This window comes from Stenella coeruleoalba (genome assembly GCF_951394435.1).
Source record: "Stenella coeruleoalba genome assembly, chromosome: 8".
NCBI lineage: Eukaryota > Metazoa > Chordata > Mammalia > Artiodactyla > Delphinidae > Stenella > Stenella coeruleoalba.
In genome coordinates, this window is record NC_137154.1 from 109574625 (window position 1) to 109597246 (window position 22622).

The following is a 22622-nucleotide window of genomic DNA, read 5'->3' on the forward strand; positions in this document are numbered from 1 at the left end:
CATTTTTCACTTTCTGCGATGTTGAACTTGTACTGTAAACGAGGTTCTTGTAAACAGAGCCGTTCCAAACTTTGGGGTGGCTGTGTCTTTTTGATTTTAATTTCCCTAAGCTATAGGACCATAAGTGGCAGTGCCCTAGGCTCTGTTGCTTTGTTTTTTAGATGTTTCAGGAAACACCATACACTTCTCCTGAGTGGTTGTTGGCAATTTACATCCCGCCCATCAGCATAACAAGGCTCCCAGTTCTCCATGGCCTGTCCTGCCTTTCTGGATTTTACACTTTTTTCAGATGGCCCTTTTGACCGGGGGGAAGTGAGACTTCATTGTAGTGCAGATTTCCTTTGCAAGCTTGCTTGGTTGGCCAAAAAGGGCGTATGCGTTTTTTCCTGAATATATTCAGGAAAAAACGCATACGCCCTTTTTGGCCAAGTGCATCATTGTGGACGTTCTGCCTCTTTTCCTATGCTTTCAATGCAATTCCAGTCTACCTCCTGAAATCGGTTTCCTGCAATTCTGCCCCGCTTTCAAGTCCTCTTGGCAGCCTTACTTCAGTCTATTTTTGGACGATAGCTGTCATTTATAACTCTGCAGGTTTGTGAATTACAGTGCCCCTGAGCTCCTTTCTTCAACTCGCTTTCTTTTGAGCTGGCCGCAACACCGCAGGATGGCTTCAGGCCCTAATCTGGTTCCGGCACGGCACGCTGAGCCTTTGGTTAATTCCTCTTCCTGGTGGGAAATGAGAGTTAAATTTGCCCGTCCAGACACCTCCAGCTAGCCTCTCATTGGTTCTCGCTATTCCTGTTCATCTTCCACAGAAATTGCAAACTGGGCCAAACAGGAGGTTAAAGGCGCTGACTCTCCAAGTGGGGAGAGTGTTAGTAAAGCGTCTGGAATGTTGCACCCGAGTACCAGGGGAGGAAAACTGAGACATATTTGAACACGTCTCCCGTTCACATGGTTGATCATACTTGGGTTCCACATGCATGTTTTAGCTGAAGGAAGAATACCTTAAACCTGGAGAGCTGAGACCCGTGGAATGGGTACCATGCAATATGACTTCAAAGGGTCTTCATTTGCTCACCGAACCTCTCCAATCCTATCACTGCTGCGTTTATGCCCCTGTACACATGCTTGATTCTCTTTCGGAGACATAGCAATCCATAGGTTTTACGATACTTACTAGTCAGGTACATTCTTAGGCGTTTAATATGCGGTGTTGAGTCCATTTCGTTGAGCAAGGAGTAGCTCTTGTCTATTCCATATTTGACTTAAGGAACTTTGTCTGTGCTCATTTCAATCTCTGGTTTTATGCAGCACCCCAACTCACCTTTACCCTTAAGCAAGCATAAGTTGGTTTTCTAAATTTGAGACCCTGTTCTGTTCTGTAATTCAGTTCCTGTGTAGCCAAGTTTACATTCCGTGTATTACTGATATCTTATGATGTTTCTTTTTCTGTGTGACTTATTTCAGTTAGAATCATCATACCTGAATCCACTCATTGTGCTGCTAAGGGCCTGATGACATAGATTTCATTGCTGAGTGATATTGCTTTGTAAGTAAATACCACAACTTCTTTATCCATTTTTCACTTTCTGCGATGTTGAACTTGTACTGTAAACGAGGTTCTTGTAAACAGAGCCGTTCCAAACTTTGGGGTGGCTGTGTCTTTTTGATTTTAATTTCCCTAAGCTATAGGACCATAAGTGGCAGTGCCCTAGGCTCTGTTGCTTTGTTTTTTAGATGTTTCAGGAAACACCATACAATTCTCCCGAGTGTCTGTTGGCAATTTACATCCCGCCCATCAGCATAACAAGGCTCCCAGTTCTCCATGGCCTGTCCTGCCTTTCTGGATTTTACACATTTTTCAGATGGCCCTTTTGACCGGGGGGAAGTGAGACTTCATTTTAGTGCAGATTTCCTTTGCAAGCTTGCTTGGTTGGCCAAAAAGGGCGTATGCGTTTTTTCCTGAATATATTCAGGAAAAAACGCATACGCCCTTTTTGGCCAAGTGCATCATTGTGGACGTTCTGCCTCTTTTCCTATGCTTTCAATGCAATTCCAGTCTACCTCCTGAAATCGGTTTCCTGCAATGCTGCCCCGCTTTCAAGTCCTCTTGGCAGCCTTACTTCAGTCTATTTTTGGACGATAGCTGTCATTTATAACTCTGCAGTTTTGTGAATTACAGTGCCCCTGAGCTCCTTTCTTCAACTCGCTTTCTTGTGACCTGGCTGCAACACCGCAGGATGGCTTCAGGCCCTAATCTGGTTCCGGCCCGGCATGCTGAGCCTTTGGTTAATTCCTCTTCCTGGTGGGAAATGAGAGTTAAATTTGCCCGTCCAGACACCTCCAGCTAGCCTCTCATTGGTTCTCGCTATTCCTGTTCATCTTCCGCAGAAATTGCAAACTGGGCCAAACAGGAGGTTAAAGGGGCTGACTCTCCAAGTGGGGAGAGTGTTAGTAAAGCGTCTGGAATGTTGCACCCGAGTACCAGGGGAGGAAAACTGAGACATATTTGAACACGTCTCCCGTTCACATGGTTGATCATACTCTGGGTTCCACATGCATGTTTTAGCTGAAGGAAGAATACCTTAAACATGGAGAATTGAGACCCGTGGCATGGGTACCATGCAATATGACTTCAAAGGGTCTTCATTTGCTCACCGAACCTCTCCAATCCTATCACTGCTGCGTTTATTCCCCTGTACACACGCTTGATTCTCTTTTGGAGACATAGCAATCCATAGGTTTTAAGATACTTACTAGTCAGGTACATTCTTAGGGGTTTAATATGGGGTTTTGAGTCCATTTCGTTGAGCAAGGAGTAGCTCTTGTCTATTCCATGTTTGGCTTAAGGAACTTTATCTGTGCTCATTTCAATCTCAGGTTTTATGCAGCACCCCAACTCACCTTTCCCCTTAAGCAAGCATAAGTTGGTTTTCTAAATTTGAGACCCTGTTCTGTTCTGTAATTCAGTTCCTGTGTAGCCAAGTTTACATTCCGTGTATTAGAGATATCTTATGATGTTTCTTTTTCTGTGTGACTTATTTCAGTTAGAATCATCGTACCTGAATCCACTCATTATGCTGCTACGGGCCTGATGACAGAGATTTCATTGCTGAGTGATACTGCATTGTACGTAAGTACCACAAGTTCTTTATCCATTTTTCACTTTCTGCGATGTTGAACTTGTACTGTAAACGAGGTTCTTGTAAACAGAGGCGTTCCAAACTTTGGGGTGGCTGTGTCGTTTTGATTTTAATTTCCCTAAGCTATAGGACCATAAGTGGCAGTGCCCTAGGCTCTGTTGCTTTGTTTTTTAGATGTTTCAGGAAACACCATACACTTCTCCCGAGTGTCTGTTGGCAATTTACATCCCGCCCATCAGCATAACAAGGCTCCCAGTTTTCCATGGCCTGTCCTGCCTTTCTGGATTTTACACTTTTTTCAGATGGCCCTTTTGACCGGGGGGAAGTGAGACTTCATTGTAGTGCAGATTTCCTTTGCAAGCTTGCTTGGTTGGCCAAAAAGGGCGTATGCGTTTTTTCCTGAATATATTCAGGAAAAAACGCATACGCCCTTTTTGGCCAAGTGCATCATTGTGGACGTTCTGCCTCTTTTCCTATGCTTTCAATGCAATTCCAGTCTACCTCCTGAAATCGGTTTCCTGCAATGCTGCCCCGCTTTCAAGTCCTCTTGGCAGCCTTACTTCAGTCTATTTTTGGACGATAGCTGTCATTTATAACTCTGCAGTTTTGTGAATTACAGTGCCCCTGAGCTCCTTTCTTCAACTCGCTTTCTTGTGACCTGGCTGCAACACCGCAGGATGGCTTCAGGCCCTAATCTGGTTCCGGCCCGGCATGCTGAGCCTTTGGTTAATTCCTCTTCCTGGTGGGAAATGAGAGTTAAATTTGCCCGTCCAGACACCTCCAGCTAGCCTCTCATTGGTTCTCGCTATTCCTGTTCATCTTCCGCAGAAATTGCAAACTGGGCCAAACAGGAGGTTAAAGGCGCTGACTCTCCAAGTGGGGAGAGTGTTAGTAAAGCGTCTGGAATGTTGCACCCGAGTACCAGGGGAGGAAAACTGAGACATATTTGAACACGTCTCCCGTTCACATGGTTGATCATACTCTGGGTTCCACATGCATGTTTTAGCTGAAGGAAGAATACCTTAAACATGGAGAATTGAGACCCGTGGAATGGGTACCATGCAATATGACTTCAAAGGGTCTTCATTTGCTCACCGAACCTCTCCAATCCTATCACTGCTGCGTTTATTCCCCTGTACACACGCTTGATTCTCTTTTGGAGACATAGCAATCCATAGGTTTTAAGATACTTACTAGTCAGGTACATTCTTAGGCGTTTAATATGGGGTGTTGAGTCCATTTCGTTGAGCAAGGAGTAGCTCTTGTCTATTCCATATTTGGCTTAAGGAACTTTATCTGTGCTCATTTCAATCTCTGGTTTTATGCAGCACCCCAACTCACCTTTCCCCTTAAGCAAGCATAAGTTGGTTTTCTAAATTTGAGACCCTGTTCTGTTTTGGAATGCAGTTCCTGTGTAGCCAAGTTTACATTCCGTGTATTAGTGATATCTTATGATGTTTCTTTTTCTGTGTGACTTATTTCAGTTAGAATCATCGTACCTGAATACACTCATTATGCTGCTGCGGGCCAGATGACATAGATTTCATTGCTGAGTGATACTGCATTGTACGTAAGTACCACAAGTTCTTTATCCATTTTTCACTTTCTGTGATATTGAACTTGTACGGTAAATGAGGCTCTTGTAAAGGGAGGCGTCCCAAACTTTGGGGTGGCTGTGTCTTTTTGATTTTAATTTCCCTAATCTATAGGACCATAAGTGGAAGTGCCCTAGGCTCTGTTGCTTTGTTTTTTAGATGTTTCAGGAAACACCATACACTTCTCCCGAGTGGTTGTTGGTTATTTACATCCCACCCATCAGCATAACAAGGCTCCCAGTTCTCCATGGCCTGTCCTGCCTTTCTGGATTTTACACTTTTTTCAGATGGCCCTTTTGACCGGGGGGAAGTGAGACTTCATTGTAGTGCAGATTTCCTTTGCAAGCTTGCTTGGTTGGCCAAAAAGGGCGTATGCGTTTTTTCCTGAATATATTCAGGAAAAAACGCATACGCCCTTTTTGGCCAAGTGCATCATTGTGGACGTTCTGCCTCTTTTCCTATGCTTTCAATGCAATTCCAGTCTACCTCCTGAAATCGGTTTCCTGCAATTCTGCCCCGCTTTCAAGTCCTCTTGGCAGCCTTACTTCAGTCTATTTTTGGACGATAGCTGTCATTTATAACTCTGCAGGTTTGTGAATAACAGTGCCCCTGAGCTCCTTTCTTCAACTTGCTTTCTTGTGACCTGGCCGCAACACCGCAGGATGGCTTCAGGCCCTAATCTGGTTCCGGCACGGCACGCTGAGCCTTTGGTTATTTCATTTTCCTGGTGGGAAATGAGAGTTAAATTTGCCCGTCCAGACACCTCCAGCTAGTCTCTCATTGGTTCTCGCTATTCCTGTTCATCTTTCGCAGAAATTGCGAACTGGGCCAAACAGGAGGTTAAAGGCGCTGACTCTCCAAGTGGGGAGAGTGTTAGTAAAGCGTCTGGAATGTTGCACCCGAGTACCAGGGGAGGAAAACTGAGACATATTTGAACACGTCTCCCGTTCACATGGTTGATCATACTTGGGTTCCACATGCATGTTTTAGCTGAAGGAAGAATACCTTAAACCTGGAGAGTTAAGACCCGTGTAATGGGTACCATGCAATATGACTTCAAAGGGTCTTCATTTGCTCACCGAACCTCTCCAATCCTATCACTGCTGCGTTTATGCCCCTGTACACATGCTTGATTCTCTTTCGGAGACATAGCAATCCATAGGTTTTTAAGATAATTACTAGTCAGGTACATTCTTAGGCGTTTAATATGCGGTGTTGAGTCCATTTCGTTGAGCAAGGAGTAGCTCTTGTCTATTCCATATTTGACTTAAGGAACTTTATCTGTGCTCATTTCAATCTCTGGTTTTATGCAGCACCCCAACTCACCTTTACCCTTAAGCAAGCATAAGTTGGTTTTCTAAATTTGAGACCCTGTTCTGTTCTGTAATTCAGTTCCTGTGTAGCCAAGTTTACATTCCGTGTATTACTGATATCTTATGATGTTTCTTTTTCTGTGTGACTTACTTCAGTTAGAATCATCATACCTGAATCCACTCATTGTGCTGCTAAGTGCCTGATGACACAGATTTCATTGCTGAGTGATATTGCTTTGTAAGTAAATACCACAACTTCTTTATCCATTTTTCACTTTCTGCGATGTTGAACTTGTACTGTAAACGAGGTTCTTGTAAACAGAGGCGTCCCAAACTTTGGGGTGGCTGTGTCTTTTTGTTTTTAATTTCCCTAAGCTATAGGACCATAAGTGGAAGTGCCCTAGGTTCTGTTGCTTTGTTTTTTAGATGTTTCAGGAAACACCATACACTTCTCCCGAGTGGTTGTTGGCAATTTACATCCCGCCCATCAGCATAACAAGGCTCCCAGTTCTCCATGGCCTGTCCTGCCTTTCTGGATTTTACACTTTTTTCAGATGGCCCTTTTGACCAGGGGGAAGTGAGACTTCATTGTAGTGCAGATTTCTTTGCAAGCTTGCTTGGTTGGCCAAAAAGGGCGTATGCGTTTTTTCCTGAATATATTCAGGAAAAAACGCATACGCCCTTTTTGGCCAAGTGCATCATTGTGGACGTTCTGCCTCTTTTCCTATGCTTTCAATGCAATTCCAGTCTACCTCCTGAAATCGGTTTCCTGCAATTCTGCCCCGCTTTCAAGTCCTCTTGGCAGCCTTACTTCAGTATATTTTTGGACGATAGCTGTCATTTATAACTCTGCAGGTTTGTGAATTACAGTGCCCCTGAGCTCCTTTCTTCAACTCGCTTTCTTGTGACCTGGCCGCAACACCGCAGGATGGCTTCAGGCTCTAATCTGGTTCCGGTACGGCACGCTGAGCCTTCGGTTATTTCCTCTTCCTGGTGGGAAATGTGAGTTAAATTTGCCCGTCCAGACACCTCCAGCTAGCCTCTCATTGGTTCTCACTATTCCTGTTCATCTTCCGCAGAAATTGCAAACTGGGCCAAACAGGAGGTTAAAGGCGCTGACTCTCCAAGTGGGGAGAGTGTTAGTAAAGCGTCTGGAATGTTGCACCCGAGTACCAGGGGAGGAAAACTGAGACATATTTGAACACGTCTCCCGTTCACATGGTTGATCATACTTGGGTTCCACATGCATGTTTTAGCTGAAGGAAGAATACCTAAAACCTGGGTAGTTGAAACCCGTGGAATGGGTACCATGCAATATGACTTCAAAGGGTCTTCATTTGCTCACCGAACCTCTCCAATCCTATCACTGCTGCGTTTATGCCCCTGTACACATGCTTGATTCTCTTTCGGAGACATAGCAATCCATAGGTTTTAAGATACTTACTAGACAGGTACATTCTTAGGCGTTTAATATGCGGTGTTGAGTCCATTTCGTTGAGCAAGGAGTAGCTCTTGTCTATTCCATATTTGACTTAAGGAACTTTATCTGTGCTCATTTCAATCTCTGGTTTTATGCAGCACCCCAACTCACCTTTACCCTTAAGCAAGCATAAGTTGGTTTTCTAAATTTGAGACCCTGTTCTGTTCTGTAATTCAGTTCCTGTGTAGCCAAGTTTACATTCCGTGTATTACTGATATCTTATGATGTTTCTTTTTCTGTGTGACTTACTTCATTTAGAATCATCATACCTGAATCCACTCATTGTGCTGCTAAGGGCCTGATGACACAGATTTCATTGCTGAGTGATATTGCTTTGTAAGTAAATACCACAACTTCTTTATCCATTTTTCACTTTCTGCGATGTTGAACTTGTACTGTAAACGAGGTTCTTGTAAACAGAGCCGTTCCAAAGTTTGGGGTGGCTGTGTCTTTTTGATTTTAATTTCCCTAAGCTATAGGACCATATGTGGAAGTGCCCTAGGTTCTGTTGCTTTGTTTTTTAGATGTTTCAGGAAACACCATACACTTCTCCCGAGTGGTTGTTGGCAATTTACATCCCGCCCATCAGCATAACAAGGCTCCCAGTTCTCCATGGCCTGTCCTGCCTTTCTGGATTTTACACTTTTTTCAGATGGCCCTTTTGACCGGGGGGAAGTGAGACTTCATTGTAGTGCAGATTTCCTTTGCAAGCTTGCTTGGTTGGCCAAAAAGGGCGTATGCGTTTTTTCCTGAATATATTCAGGAAAAAACGCATACGCCCTTTTTGGCCAAGTGCATCATTGTGGACGTTCTGCCTCTTTTCCTATGCTTTCAATGCAATTCCAGTCTACCTCCTGAAATCGGTTTCCTGCAATTCTGCCCCGCTTTCAAGTCCTCTTGGCAGCCTTACTTCAGTCTATTTTTGGACGATAGCTGTCATTTATAACTCTGCAGGTTTGTGAATTACAGTGCCCCTGAGCTCCTTTCTTCAACTTGCTTTCTTGTGACCTGGCCGCAACACCGCAGGATGGCTTCAGGCCCTAATCTGGTTCCGGCACGGCACGCTGAGCCTTTGGTTATTTCATTTTCCTGGTGGGAAATGAGAGTTAAATTTGCCCGTCCAGACACCTCCAGCTAGTCTCTCATTGGTTCTCGCTATTCCTGTTCATCTTTCGCAGAAATTGCAAACTGGGCCAAACAGGAGGTTAAAGGCGCTGACTCTCCAAGTGGGGAGAGTGTTAGTAAAGCGTCTGGAATGTTGCACCCGAGTACCAGGGGAGGAAAACTGAGACATATTTGAACACGTCTCCCGTTCACATGGTTGATCATACTTGGGTTCCACATGCATGTTTTAGCTGAAGGAAGAATACCTTAAACCTGGACAGTTAAGACCCGTGTAATGGGTACCATGCAATATGACTTCAAAGGGTCTTCATTTGCTCACCGAACCTCTCCAATCCTATCACTGCTGCGTTTATGCCCCTGTACACATGCTTGATTCTCTTTCGGAGACATAGCAATCCATAGGTTTTTAAGATACTTACTAGTCAGGTACATTCTTAGGCGTTTAATATGCGGTGTTGAGTCCATTTCGTTGAGCAAGGAGTAGCTCTTGTCTATTCCATATTTGACTTAAGGAACTTTATCTGTGCTCATTTCAATCTCTGGTTTTATGCAGCACCCCAACTCACCTTTACCCTTAAGCAAGCATAAGTTGGTTTTCTAAATTTGAGACCCTGTTCTGTTCTGTAATTCAGTTCCTGTGTAGCCAAGTTTACATTCCGTGTATTACTGATATCTTATGATGTTTCTTTTTCTGTGTGACTTATTTCAGTTAGAATCATCGGACCTGAATCTACTCATTATGCTGCTACGGGCCTGATGACATAGATTTCATTGCTGAGTGATACTGCATTGTACGTAAGTACCACAAGTTCTTTATCCATTTTTCACTTTCTGCGATGTTGAACTTGTACTGTAAACGAGGTTCTTGTAAACAGAGCCGTTCCAAACTTTGGGTGGCTGTGTCTTTTTGATTTTAATCTCCCTAAGCTATAGGACCATAAGTGGAAGTGCCCTAGGCTCTGTTGCTTTGTTTTTTAGATGTTTCAGGAAACACCATACACTTCTCCCGAGTGGTTGTTGGCAGTTTACATCCCGCCCATCAGCATAACAAGGCTCCCAGTTCTCCATGGCCTGTCCTGCCTTTCTGGATTTTACACTTTTTTCAGATGGCCCTTTTGACCGGGGGGAAGTGAGACTTCATTGTAGTGCAGATTTCCTTTGCAAGCTTGCTTGGTTGGCCAAAAAGGGCGTATGCGTTTTTTCCTGAATATATTCAGGAAAAAACGCATACGCCCTTTTTGGCCAAGTGCATCATTGTGGACGTTCTGCCTCTTTTCCTATGCTTTCAATGCAATTCCAGTCTACCTCCTGAAATCGGTTTCCTGCAATTCTGCCCCGCTTTCAAGTCCTCTTGGCAGCCTTACTTCAGTCTATTTTTGGACGATAGCTGTCATTTATAACTCTGCATGTTTGTGAATTACAGTGCCCCTGAGCTCCTTTCTTCAACTCGCTTTCTTGTGACCTGGCCGCAACACCGCAAGATGGCTTCAGGACCTAATCTGGTTCCGGCACGGCACGCTGAGCCTTTGGTTAATTCCTCTTCCTGGTGGGAAATGAGAGTTAAATTTGCCCGTCCAGACACCTCCAGCTAGCCTCTCATTGGTTCTCGCTATTCCTGTTCATCTTCCGCAGAAATTGCAAACTGGGCCAAACAGGAGGTTAAAGGGACTGACTCTCCAAGTCGGGAGAGTGTTAGTAAAGCGTCTGGAATGTTGCACCCGAGTACCAGGGTACGAAAACTGAGACATATTTGAACACGTCTCCCGATCACATGGTTGATCATACTCTAGGTTCCACATGCATGTTTTAGCTGAAGGAAGAATACCTTAAACCTGGGTAGTTGAAACCCGTGGAATGGGTACCATGCAATATGACTTCAAAGGGTCTTCATTTGCTCACCGAACCTCTCCAATCCTATCACTGCTGCGTTTATGCCCCTGTACACACGCTTGATTCTCTTTTGGAGACATAGCAATCCATAGGTTTTAAGATACTTACTAGTCAGGAACATTCTTAGGCGTTTAATATGGGGTGTTGAGTCCATTTCGTTGAGCAAGGAGTAGCTCTTGTCTATTCCATATTTGGCTTAAGGAACTTTATCTGTGCTCATTTCAATCTCTGGTTTTATGCAGCACCCCAACTCACCTTTCCCCTTAAGCAAGCATAAGTTGGTTTTCTAAATTTGAGACCCTGTTCTGTTCTGTAATTCAGTTCCTGTGTAGCGAAGTTTACATTCCGTGTATTACTGATATCTTATGATGTTTCTTTTTCTGTGTGACTTACTTCAGTTAAAATCATCATACCTGAATCCACTCATTGTGCTGCTAAGGGCCTGATGACACAGATTTCATTGCTGAGTGATATTGCTTTGTAAGTAAATACCACAACTTCTTTATCCATTTTTCACTTTCTGCGATGTTGAACTTGTACTGTAAACGAGGTTCTTGTAAACAGAGCCGTTCCAAACTTTGGGGTGGCTGTGTCTTTTTGATTTTAATTTCCCTAAGCTATAGGACCATAAGTGGAAGTGCCCTAGGTTCTGTTGCTTTGTTTTTTAGATGTTTCAGGAAACAGCATACACTTCTCCCGAGTGGTTGTTGGCAATTTACATCCCGCCCATCAGCATAACAAGGCTCCCAGTTCTCCATGGCCTGTCCTGCCTTTCTGGATTTTACACTTTTTTCAGATGGCCCTTTTGACCGGGGGGAAGTGAGACTTCATTGTAGTGCAGATTTCCTTTGCAAGCTTGCTTGGTTGGCCAAAAAGGGCGTATGCGTTTTTTCCTGAATATATTCAGGAAAAAACGCATACGCCCTTTTTGGCCAAGTGCATCATTGTGGACGTTCTGCCTCTTTTCCTATGCTTTCAATGCAATTCCAGTCTACCTCCTGAAATCGGATTCCTGCAATTCTGCCCCGCTTTCAAGTCCTCTTGGCAGCCTTACTTCAGTCTATTTTTGGACGATAGCTGTCATTTATAACTCTGCAGGTTTTTGAATTACAGTGCCCCTGAGCTCCTTTCTTCAACTTGCTTTCTTTTGAGCTGGCCGCAACACCGCAGGATGGCTTCAGGCCCTAATCTGGTTCCGGAACGGCACGCTGAGCCTTTGGTTATTTCCTCTTCCTGGTGGGAAATGAGAGTTAAATTTGCCCGTCCAGACACCTCCAGCTAGCCTCTCATTGGTTCTCGCTATTCCTGTTCATCTTCCGCAGAAATTGCAAACTGGGCCAAAGAGGAGGTTAAAGGCGCTGACTCTCCAAGTGGGGAGAGTGTTAGTAAAGCGTCTGGAATGTTGCACCCGAGTACCAGGGGAGGAAAACTGAGACATATTTGAACACGTCTCCCGTTCACATGGTTGATCATACTTGGGTTCCACATGCATGTTTTAGCTGAAGGAAGAATACCTTAAACCTGGAGAGTTAAGACCCGTGTAATGGGTACCATGCAATATGACTTCAAAGGGTCTTCATTTGCTCACCGAACCTCTCCAATCCTATCACTGCTGCGTTTATGCCCCTGTACACATGCTTGATTCTCTTTCGGAGACATAGCAATCCATAGGTTTTTAAGATACTTACTAGTCAGGTACATTCTTAGGCGTTTAATATGCGGTGTTGAGTCCATTTCGTTGAGCAAGGAGTAGCTCTTGTCTATTCCATATTTGACTTAAGGAACTTTATCTGTGCTCATTTCAATCTCTGGTTTTATGCAGCACCCCAACTCACCTTTCCCCTTAAGCAAGCATAAGTTGGTTTTCTAAATTTGAGACCCTGTTCTGTTCTGTAATTCAGTTCCTGTGTAGCCAAGTTTACATTCCGTGTATTACTGATATCTTATGATGTTTCTTTTTCTGTGTGACTTACTTCAGTTAGAATCATCATACCTGAATCCACTGATTGTGCTGCTAAGGGCCTGATGACACAGATTTCATTGCTGAGTGATATTGCTTTGTAAGTAAATACCACAACTTCTTTATCCATTTTTCACTTTCTGCGATGTTGAACTTGTACTGTAAACGAGGTTCTTGTAAACAGAGCCGTTCCAAACTTTGGGGTGGCTGTGTCATTTTGATTTTAATTTCCCTAAGCTATAGGACCATAAGTGGAAGTGCCCTAGGTTCTGTTGCTTTGTTTTTTAGATGTTTCATGAAACACCATACACGTCTCCCGAGTGGTTGTTGGCAATTTACATCCTGCCCATCAGCATAACAAGGCTCCCAGTTCTCCATGGCCTGTCCTGCCTTTCTGGATTTTACACTTTTTTCAGATGGCCCTTTTGACCGGGGGGAAGTGAGACTACATTGTAGTGCAGATTTCCTTTGCAAGCTTGCTTGGTTGGCCAAAAAGGGCGTATGCGTTTTTTCCTGAATATATTCAGGAAAAAACGCATACGCACTTTTTGGCCAAGTGCATCATTGTGGACGTTCTGCCTCTTTTCCTATGCTTTCAATGCAATTCCAGTCTACCTCCTGAAATCGGTTTCCTGCAATTCTGCCCCACTTTCAAGTCCTCTTGGCAGCCTTACTTCAGTCTATTTTTGGACGATAGCTGTCATTTATAACTCTGCAGGTTTGTGAATTACAGTGCCCCTGAGCTCCTTTCTTCAACTCGCTTTCTTTTGAGCTGGCCGCAACACCGCAGGATGGCTTCAGGCCCTAATCTGGTTCCGGTACGGCACGCTGAGCCTTTGGTTATTTCCTCTTCCTGGTGGGAAATGAGAGTTAAATTTGCCCGTCCAGACACCTCCAGCTAGCCTCTCATTGGTTCTCGCTATTCCTGTTCATCTTCCGCAGAAATTGCAAACTGGGCCAAACAGGAGGTTAAAGGCGCTGACTCTCCAAGTGGGGAGAGTGTTAGTAAAGCGTCTGGAATGTTGCACCCGAGTACCAGGGGAGGAAAACTGAGACATATTTGAACACGTCTCCCGTTCACATGGTTGATCATACTTGGGTTCCACATGCATGTTTTAGCTGAAGGAAGAATACCTAAAACCTGGGTAGTTGAAACCCGTGGAATGGGTACCATGCAATATGACTTCAAAGGGTCTTCATTTGCTCACCGAACCTCTCCAATCCTATCACTGCTGCGTTTATGCCCCTGTACACATGCTTGATTCTCTTTTGGAGACATAGCAATCCATAGGTTTTAAGATACTTACTAGTCAGGTACATTCTTAGGCGTTTAATATGCGGTGTTGAGTCCATTTCGTTGAGCAAGGAGTAGCTCTTGTGTATTCCATATTTGGCTTAAGGAACTTTATCTGTGCTCATTTCAATCTCTGGTTTTATGCAGCAACCCAACTCACCTTTCCCCTTAAGCAAGCATAAGTTGGTTTTCTAAATTTGAGACCCTGTTCTGTTTTGGAATGCAGTTCCTGTGTAGCCAAGTTTACATTCCGTGTATTACTGATATCTTATGATGTTTCTTTTTCTGTGTGACTTATTTCAGTTAGAATCATAGTACCTGAATCTACTCATTATGCTGCTACGGGCCTGATGACATAGATTTCATTGCTGAGTGATACTGCATTGTACGTAAGTACCACAAGTGCTTTATCCATTTTTCACTTTCTGCGATGTTGAACTTGTACTGTAAACAAGGTTCTTGTAAACAGAGCCGTTCCAAACTTTGGGGTGGCTGTGTCTTTTTGATTTTAATTTCCCTAAGCTATAGGACCATAAGTGGCAGTGCCCTAGGCTCTGTTGCTTTGTTTTTTAGATGTTTCAGGAAACACCATACACTTCTCCCGAGTGGTTGTTGGCAATTTACATCCCGCCCATCAGCATAACAAGGCTCCCAGTTCTCCATGGCCTGTCCTGCCTTTCTGGATTTTACACTTTTTTCAGATGGCCCTTTTGACCGGGGGGAAGTGAGACTTCATTGTAGTGCAGATTTCCTTTGCAAGCTTGCTTGGTTGGCCAAAAAGGGCGTATGCATTTTTTCCTGAATATATTCAGGAAAAAACGCATACGCCCTTTTTGGCCAAGTGCATCATTGTGGACGTTCTGCCTCTTTTCCTATGCTTTCAATGCAATTCCAGTCTACCTCCTGAAATCGGTTTCCTGCAATTCTGCCCCGCTTTCAAGTCCTCTTGGCAGCCTTACTTCAGTCTATTTTTGGACGATAGCTGTCATTTATAACTCTGCAGGTTTGTGAATTACAGTGCCCCTGAGCTCCTTTCTTCAACTCGCTTTCTTGTGACCTGGCCGCAACACCGCAGGATGGCTTCAGGCCCTAATCTGGTTCCGGCACGGCACGCTGAGCCTTTGGTTATTTCCTCTTCCTGGTGGGAAATGAGAGTTAAATTTGCCCGTCCAGACACCTCCAGCTAGCCTCTCATTGGTTCTCGCTATTCCTGTTCATCTTCCGCAGAAATTGCAAACTGGGCCAAACAGGAGGTTAAAGGCGCTGACTCTCCAAGTGGGGAGAGTGTTAGTAAAGCGTCTGGAATGTTGCACCCGAGTACCAGGGGAGGAAAACTGAGACATATTTGAACACGTCTCCCGTTCACATGGTTGATCATACTTCGGTTCCACATGCATGTTTTAGCTGAAGGAAGAATACCTTAAACCTGGAGAGTTAAGACCCGTGTAATGGGTACCATGCAATATGACTTCAAAGGGTCTTCATTTGCTCACTGAACCTCTCCAATCCTATCACTGCTGCGTTTATGCCCCTGTACACATGCTTGATTCTCTTTCGGAGACATAGCAATCCATAGGTTTTTAAGATACTTACTAGTCAGGTACATTCTTAGGCGTTTAATATGCGGTGTTGAGTCCATTTCGTTGAGCAAGGAGTAGCTCTTGTCTATTCCATATTTGGCTTAAGGAACTTTATCTGTGCTCATTTTAATCTCTGGTTTTATGCAGCAACCCAACTCACCTTTACCCTTAAGCAAGCATAAGTTGGTTTTCTAAATTTGAGACCCTGTTCTGTTTTGGAATTCAGTTCCTGTGTAGCCAAGTTTACATTCCGTGTATTACTGATATCTTATGATGTTTCTTTTTCTGTGTGACTTATTTCAGTTAGAATCATAGTACCTGAATCTACTCATTATGCTGCTACGGGCCTGATGACATAGATTTCATTGCTGAGTGAAACTGCATTGTACGTAAGTACCACAAGTGCTTTATCCATTTTTCACTTTCTGCGATGTTGAACTTGTACTGTAAACAAGGTTCTTGTAAACAGAGCCGTTCCAAACTTTGGGGTGGCTGTGTCTTTTTGATTTTAATTTCCCTAAGCTATAGGACCATAAGTGGAAGTGCCCTAGGCTCTGTTGCTTTGTTTTTTAGATGTTTCAGGAAACACCATACACTTCTCCCGAGTGTCTGTTGGCAATTTACATCCCGCCCATCAGCATAACAAGGCTCCCAGTTCTCCATGGCCTGTCCTGCCTTTCTGGATTTTACACTTTTTTCAGATGGCCCTTTTGACCGGGGGGAAGTGAGACTTCATTGTAGTGCAGATTTCCTTTGCAAGCTTGCTTGGTTGGCCAAAAAGGGCGTATGCGTTTTTTCCTGAATATATTCAGGAAAAAACGCATACGCCCTTTTTGGCCAAGTGCATCATTGTGGACGTTCTGCCTCTTTTCCTATGCTTTCAATGCAATTCCAGTCTACCTCCTGAAATCGGTTTCCTGCAATTCTGCCCCGCTTTCAAGTCCTCTTGGCAGCCTTACTTCAGTCTATTTTTGGACGATAGCTGTCATTTATAATTCTGCAGGTTTGTGAATTACAGTGCCCCTGAGCTCCTTTCTTCAACTCGCTTTCTTGTGACCTGGCCGCAACACTGCAGGATGGCTTCAGGCCCTAATCTGGTTCCGGTACGGCATGCTGAGCCTTTGGTTATTTCCTCTTCCTGGTGGGAAATGAGAGTTAAATTTGCCCGTCCAGACACCTCCAGCTAGTCTCTCATTGGTTCTCGCTATTCCTGTTCATCTTCCGCAGAAATTGCAAACTGGGCCAAAGAGGAGGTTAAAGGCGCTGACTCTCCAAGTGGGGAGAGTGTTAGTAAAGCGTCTGGAATGTTGCACCCGAGTACCAGGGGAGGAAAACTGAGACATATTTGAACACGTCTCCCGTTCACATGGTTGATCATACTTGGGTTCCACATGCATGTTTTAGCTGAAGGAAGAATACCTTAAACCTGGAGAGTTAAGACCCGTGTAATGGGTACCATGCAATATGACTTCAAAGGGTCTTCATTTGCTCACCGAACCTCTCCAATCCTATCACTGCTGCGTTTATGCCCCTGTACACATGCTTGATTCTCTTTCGGAGACATAGCAATCCATAGGTTTTTAAGATACTTACTAGTCAGGTACATTCTTAGGCGTTTAATATGCGGTGTTGAGTCCATTTCGTTGAGCAAGGAGTAGCTCTTGTCTATTCCATATTTGACTTAAGGAACTTTATCTGTGCTCATTTCAATCTCTGGTTTTATGCAGCACCCCAACTCACCTTTCCCCTTAAGCAAGCATAAGTTGGTTTTCTAAATTTGAGACCCTGTTCTGTTCTGTAATTCAGTTCCTGTGTAGCCAAGTTTACATTCCGTGTATTACTGATATCTTATGATGTTTCTTTTTCTGTGTGACTTACTTCAGTTAGAATCATCATACCTGAATCCACTGATTGTGCTGCTAAGGGCCTGATGACACAGATTTCATTGCTGAGTGATATTGCTTTGTAAGTAAATACCACAACTTCTTTATCCATTTTTCACTTTCTGCGATGTTGAACTTGTACTGTAAACGAGGTTCTTGTAAACAGAGCCGTTCCAAACTTTGGGGTGGCTGTGTCGTTTTGATTTTAATTTCCCTAAGCTATAGGACCATAAGTGGAAGTGCCCTAGGTTCTGTTGCTTTGTTTTTTAGATGTTTCATGAAACACCATACACGTCTCCCGAGTGGTTGTTGGCAATTTACATCCTGCCCATCAGCATAACAAGGCTCCCAGTTCTCCATGGCCTGTCCTGCCTTTCTGGATTTTACACTTTTTTCAGATGGCCCTTTTGACCGGGGGGAAGTGAGACTACATTGTAGTGCAGATTTCCTTTGCAAGCTTGCTTGGTTGGCCAAAAAGGGCGTATGCGTTTTTTCCTGAATATATTCAGGAAAAAACGCATACGCCCTTTTTGGCCAAGTGCATCATTGTGGACGTTCTGCCTCTTTTCCTATGCTTTCAATGCAATTCCAGTCTACCTCCTGAAATCGGTTTCCTGCAATTCTGCCCCGCTTTCAAGTCCTCTTGGCAGCCTTACTTCAGTCTATTTTTGGACGATAGCTGTCATTTATAACTCTGCAGGTTTGTGAATTACAGTGCCCCTGAGCTCCTTTCTTCAACTCGCTTTCTTTTGAGCTGGCCGCAACACCGCAGGATGGCTTCAGGCCCTAATCTGGCTCCGGTACGGCACGCTGAGCCTTTGGTTATTTCCTCTTCCTGGTGGGAAATGAGAGTTAAATTTGCCCGTCCAGACACCTCCAGCTAGCCTCTCATTGGTTCTCGCTATTCCTGTTCATCTTCCGCAGAAATTGCAAACTGGGCCAAACAGGAGGTTAAAGGCGCTGACTCTCCAAGTGGGGAGAGTGTTAGTAAAGCGTCTGGAATGTTGCACCCGAGTACCAGGGGAGGAAAACTGAGACATATTTGAACACGTCTCCCGTTCACATGGTTGATCATACTTGGGTTCCACATGCATGTTTTAGCTGAAGGAAGAATACCTAAAACCTGGGTAGTTGAAACCCGTGGAATGGGTACCATGCAATATGACTTCAAAGGGTCTTCATTTGCTCACCGAACCTCTCCAATCCTATCACTGCTGCGTTTATGCCCCTGTACACATGCTTGATTCTCTTTTGGAGACATAGCAATCCATAGGTTTTAAGATACTTACTAGTCAGGTACATTCTTAGGCGTTTAATATGCGGTGTTGAGTCCATTTCGTTGAGCAAGGAGTAGCTCTTGTCTATTCCATATTTGACTTAAGGAACTTTATCTGTGCTCATTTCAATCTCTGGTTTTATGCAGCACCCCAACTCACCTTTCCCCTTAAGCAAGCATAAGTTGGTTTTCTAAATTTGAGACCCTGTTCTGTTCTGTAATTCAGTTCCTGTGTAGCCAAGTTTACATTCCGTGTATTACTGATATCTTATGATGTTTCTTTTTCTGTGTGACTTACTTCAGTTAGAATCATCATACCTGAATCCACTGATTGTGCTGCTAAGGGCCTGATGACACAGATTTCATTGCTGAGTGATATTGCTTTGTAAGTAAATACCACAACTTCTTTATCCATTTTTCACTTTCTGCGATGTTGAACTTGTACTGTAAACGAGGTTCTTGTAAACAGAGCCGTTCCAAACTTTGGGGTGGCTGTGTCGTTTTGATTTTAATTTCCCTAAGCTATAGGACCATAAGTGGAAGTGCCCTAGGTTCTGTTGCTTTGTTTTTTAGATGTTTCATGAAACACCATACACGTCTCCCGAGTGGTTGTTGGCAATTTACATCCTGCCCATCAGCATAACAAGGCTCCCAGTTCTCCATGGCCTGTCCTGCCTTTCTGGATTTTACACTTTTTTCAGATGGCCCTTTTGACCGGGGGGAAGTGAGACTACATTGTAGTGCAGATTTCCTTTGCAAGCTTGCTTGGTTGGCCAAAAAGGGCGTATGCGTTTTTTCCTGAATATATTCAGGAAAAAACGCATACGCCCTTTTTGGCCAAGTGCATCATTGTGGACGTTCTGCCTCTTTTCCTATGCTTTCAATGCAATTCCAGTCTACCTCCTGAAATCGGTTTCCTGCAATTCTGCCCCGCTTTCAAGTCCTCTTGGCAGCCTTACTTCAGTCTATTTTTGGACGATAGCTGTCATTTATAACTCTGCAGGTTTGTGAATTACAGTGCCCCTGAGCTCCTTTCTTCAACTCGCTTTCTTTTGAGCTGGCCGCAACACCGCAGGATGGCTTCAGGCCCTAATCTGGTTCCGGTACGGCACGCTGAGCCTTTGGTTATTTCCTCTTCCTGGTGGGAAATGAGAGTTAAATTTGCCCGTCCAGACACCTCCAGCTAGCCTCTCATTGGTTCTCGCTATTCCTGTTCATCTTCCGCAGAAATTGCAAACTGGGCCAAACAGGAGGTTAAAGGCGCTGACTCTCCAAGTGGGGAGAGTGTTAGTAAAGCGTCTGGAATGTTGCACCCGAGTACCAGGGGAGGAAAACTGAGACATATTTGAACACGTCTCCCGTTCACATGGTTGATCATACTTGGGTTCCACATGCATGTTTTAGCTGAAGGAAGAATACCTAAAACCTGGGTAGTTGAAACCCGTGGAATGGGTACCATGCAATATGACTTCAAAGGGTCTTCATTTGCTCACCGAACCTCTCCAATCCTATCACTGCTGCGTTTATGCCCCTGTACACATGCTTGATTCTCTTTTGGAGACATAGCAATCCATAGGTTTTAAGATACTTACTAGTCAGGTACATTCTTAGGCGTTTAATATGCGGTGTTGAGTCCATTTCGTTGAGCAAGGAGTAGCTCTTGTGTATTCCATATTTGGCTTAAGGAACTTTATCTGTGCTCATTTCAATCTCTGGTTTTATGCAGCAACCCAACTCACCTTTCCCCTTAAGCAAGCATAAGTTGGTTTTCTAAATTTGAGACCCTGTTCTGTTTTGGAATGCAGTTCCTGTGTAGCCAAGTTTACATTCCGTGTATTACTGATATCTTATGATGTTTCTTTTTCTGTGTGACTTATTTCAGTTAGAATCATAGTACCTGAATCTACTCATTATGCTGCTACGGGCCTGATGACATAGATTTCATTGCTGAGTGATACTGCATTGTACGTAAGTACCACAAGTGCTTTATCCATTTTTCACTTTCTGCGATGTTGAACTTGTACTGTAAACAAGGTTCTTGTAAACAGAGCCGTTCCAAACTTTGGGGTGGCTGTGTCTTTTTGATTTTAATTTCCCTAAGCTATAGGACCATAAGTGGCAGTGCCCTAGGCTCTGTTGCTTTGTTTTTTAGATGTTTCAGGAAACACCATACACTTCTCCCGAGTGGTTGTTGGCAATTTACATCCCGCCCATCAGCATAACAAGGCTCCCAGTTCTCCATGGCCTGTCCTGCCTTTCTGGATTTTACACTTTTTTCAGATGGCCCTTTTGACCGGGGGGAAGTGAGACTTCATTGTAGTGCAGATTTCCTTTGCAAGCTTGCTTGGTTGGCCAAAAAGGGCGTATGCATTTTTTCCTGAATATATTCAGGAAAAAACGCATACGCCCTTTTTGGCCAAGTGCATCATTGTGGACGTTCTGCCTCTTTTCCTATGCTTTCAATGCAATTCCAGTCTACCTCCTGAAATCGGTTTCCTGCAATTCTGCCCCGCTTTCAAGTCCTCTTGGCAGCCTTACTTCAGTCTATTTTTGGACGATAGCTGTCATTTATAACTCTGCAGGTTTGTGAATTACAGTGCCCCTGAGCTCCTTTCTTCAACTCGCTTTCTTGTGACCTGGCCGCAACACCGCAGGATGGCTTCAGGCCCTAATCTGGTTCCGGCACGGCACGCTGAGCCTTTGGTTATTTCCTCTTCCTGGTGGGAAATGAGAGTTAAATTTGCCCGTCCAGACACCTCCAGCTAGCCTCTCATTGGTTCTCGCTATTCCTGTTCATCTTCCGCAGAAATTGCAAACTGGGCCAAACAGGAGGTTAAAGGCGCTGACTCTCCAAGTGGGGAGAGTGTTAGTAAAGCGTCTGGAATGTTGCACCCGAGTACCAGGGGAGGAAAACTGAGACATATTTGAACACGTCTCCCGTTCACATGGTTGATCATACTTCGGTTCCACATGCATGTTTTAGCTGAAGGAAGAATACCTTAAACCTGGAGAGTTAAGACCCGTGTAATGGGTACCATGCAATATGACTTCAAAGGGTCTTCATTTGCTCACTGAACCTCTCCAATCCTATCACTGCTGCGTTTATGCCCCTGTACACATGCTTGATTCTCTTTCGGAGACATAGCAATCCATAGGTTTTTAAGATACTTACTAGTCAGGTACATTCTTAGGCGTTTAATATGCGGTGTTGAGTCCATTTCGTTGAGCAAGGAGTAGCTCTTGTCTATTCCATATTTGGCTTAAGGAACTTTATCTGTGCTCATTTTAATCTCTGGTTTTATGCAGCAACCCAACTCACCTTTACCCTTAAGCAAGCATAAGTTGGTTTTCTAAATTTGAGACCCTGTTCTGTTTTGGAATTCAGTTCCTGTGTAGCCAAGTTTACATTCCGTGTATTACTGATATCTTATGATGTTTCTTTTTCTGTGTGACTTATTTCAGTTAGAATCATAGTACCTGAATCTACTCATTATGCTGCTACGGGCCTGATGACATAGATTTCATTGCTGAGTGAAACTGCATTGTACGTAAGTACCACAAGTGCTTTATCCATTTTTCACTTTCTGCGATGTTGAACTTGTACTGTAAACAAGGTTCTTGTAAACAGAGCCGTTCCAAACTTTGGGGTGGCTGTGTCTTTTTGATTTTAATTTCCCTAAGCTATAGGACCATAAGTGGAAGTGCCCTAGGCTCTGTTGCTTTGTTTTTTAGATGTTTCAGGAAACACCATACACTTCTCCCGAGTGTCTGTTGGCAATTTACATCCCGCCCATCAGCATAACAAGGCTCCCAGTTCTCCATGGCCTGTCCTGCCTTTCTGGATTTTACACTTTTTTCAGATGGCCCTTTTGACCGGGGGGAAGTGAGACTTCATTGTAGTGCAGATTTCCTTTGCAAGCTTGCTTGGTTGGCCAAAAAGGGCGTATGCGTTTTTTCCTGAATATATTCAGGAAAAAACGCATACGCCCTTTTTGGCCAAGTGCATCATTGTGGACGTTCTGCCTCTTTTCCTATGCTTTCAATGCAATTCCAGTCTACCTCCTGAAATCGGTTTCCTGC

General features: G+C 44.0%; 1 long non-coding RNA gene across 32 annotated transcripts in view; it reads left to right on the forward strand.

The window, feature by feature from the left end:
- Positions 1 to 22622, forward strand: part of LOC307190093 — a 1314632-nt gene that overhangs the window by 709096 nt on the left and 582914 nt on the right. For 28 of the 32 annotated variants that reach the window (XR_013829370.1, XR_013829377.1, XR_013829378.1 and 25 more), the window contains exon 4: positions 7793 to 7870. This is a non-coding gene — a long non-coding RNA (uncharacterized lncRNA). Of the gene's footprint in view, positions 1 to 7792; positions 7875 to 14106; positions 14170 to 22622 lie in introns of those variants that run through there. The other 4 variants (XR_013829369.1, XR_013829381.1, XR_013829388.1 and 1 more) reach the window with 2 other exon arrangements.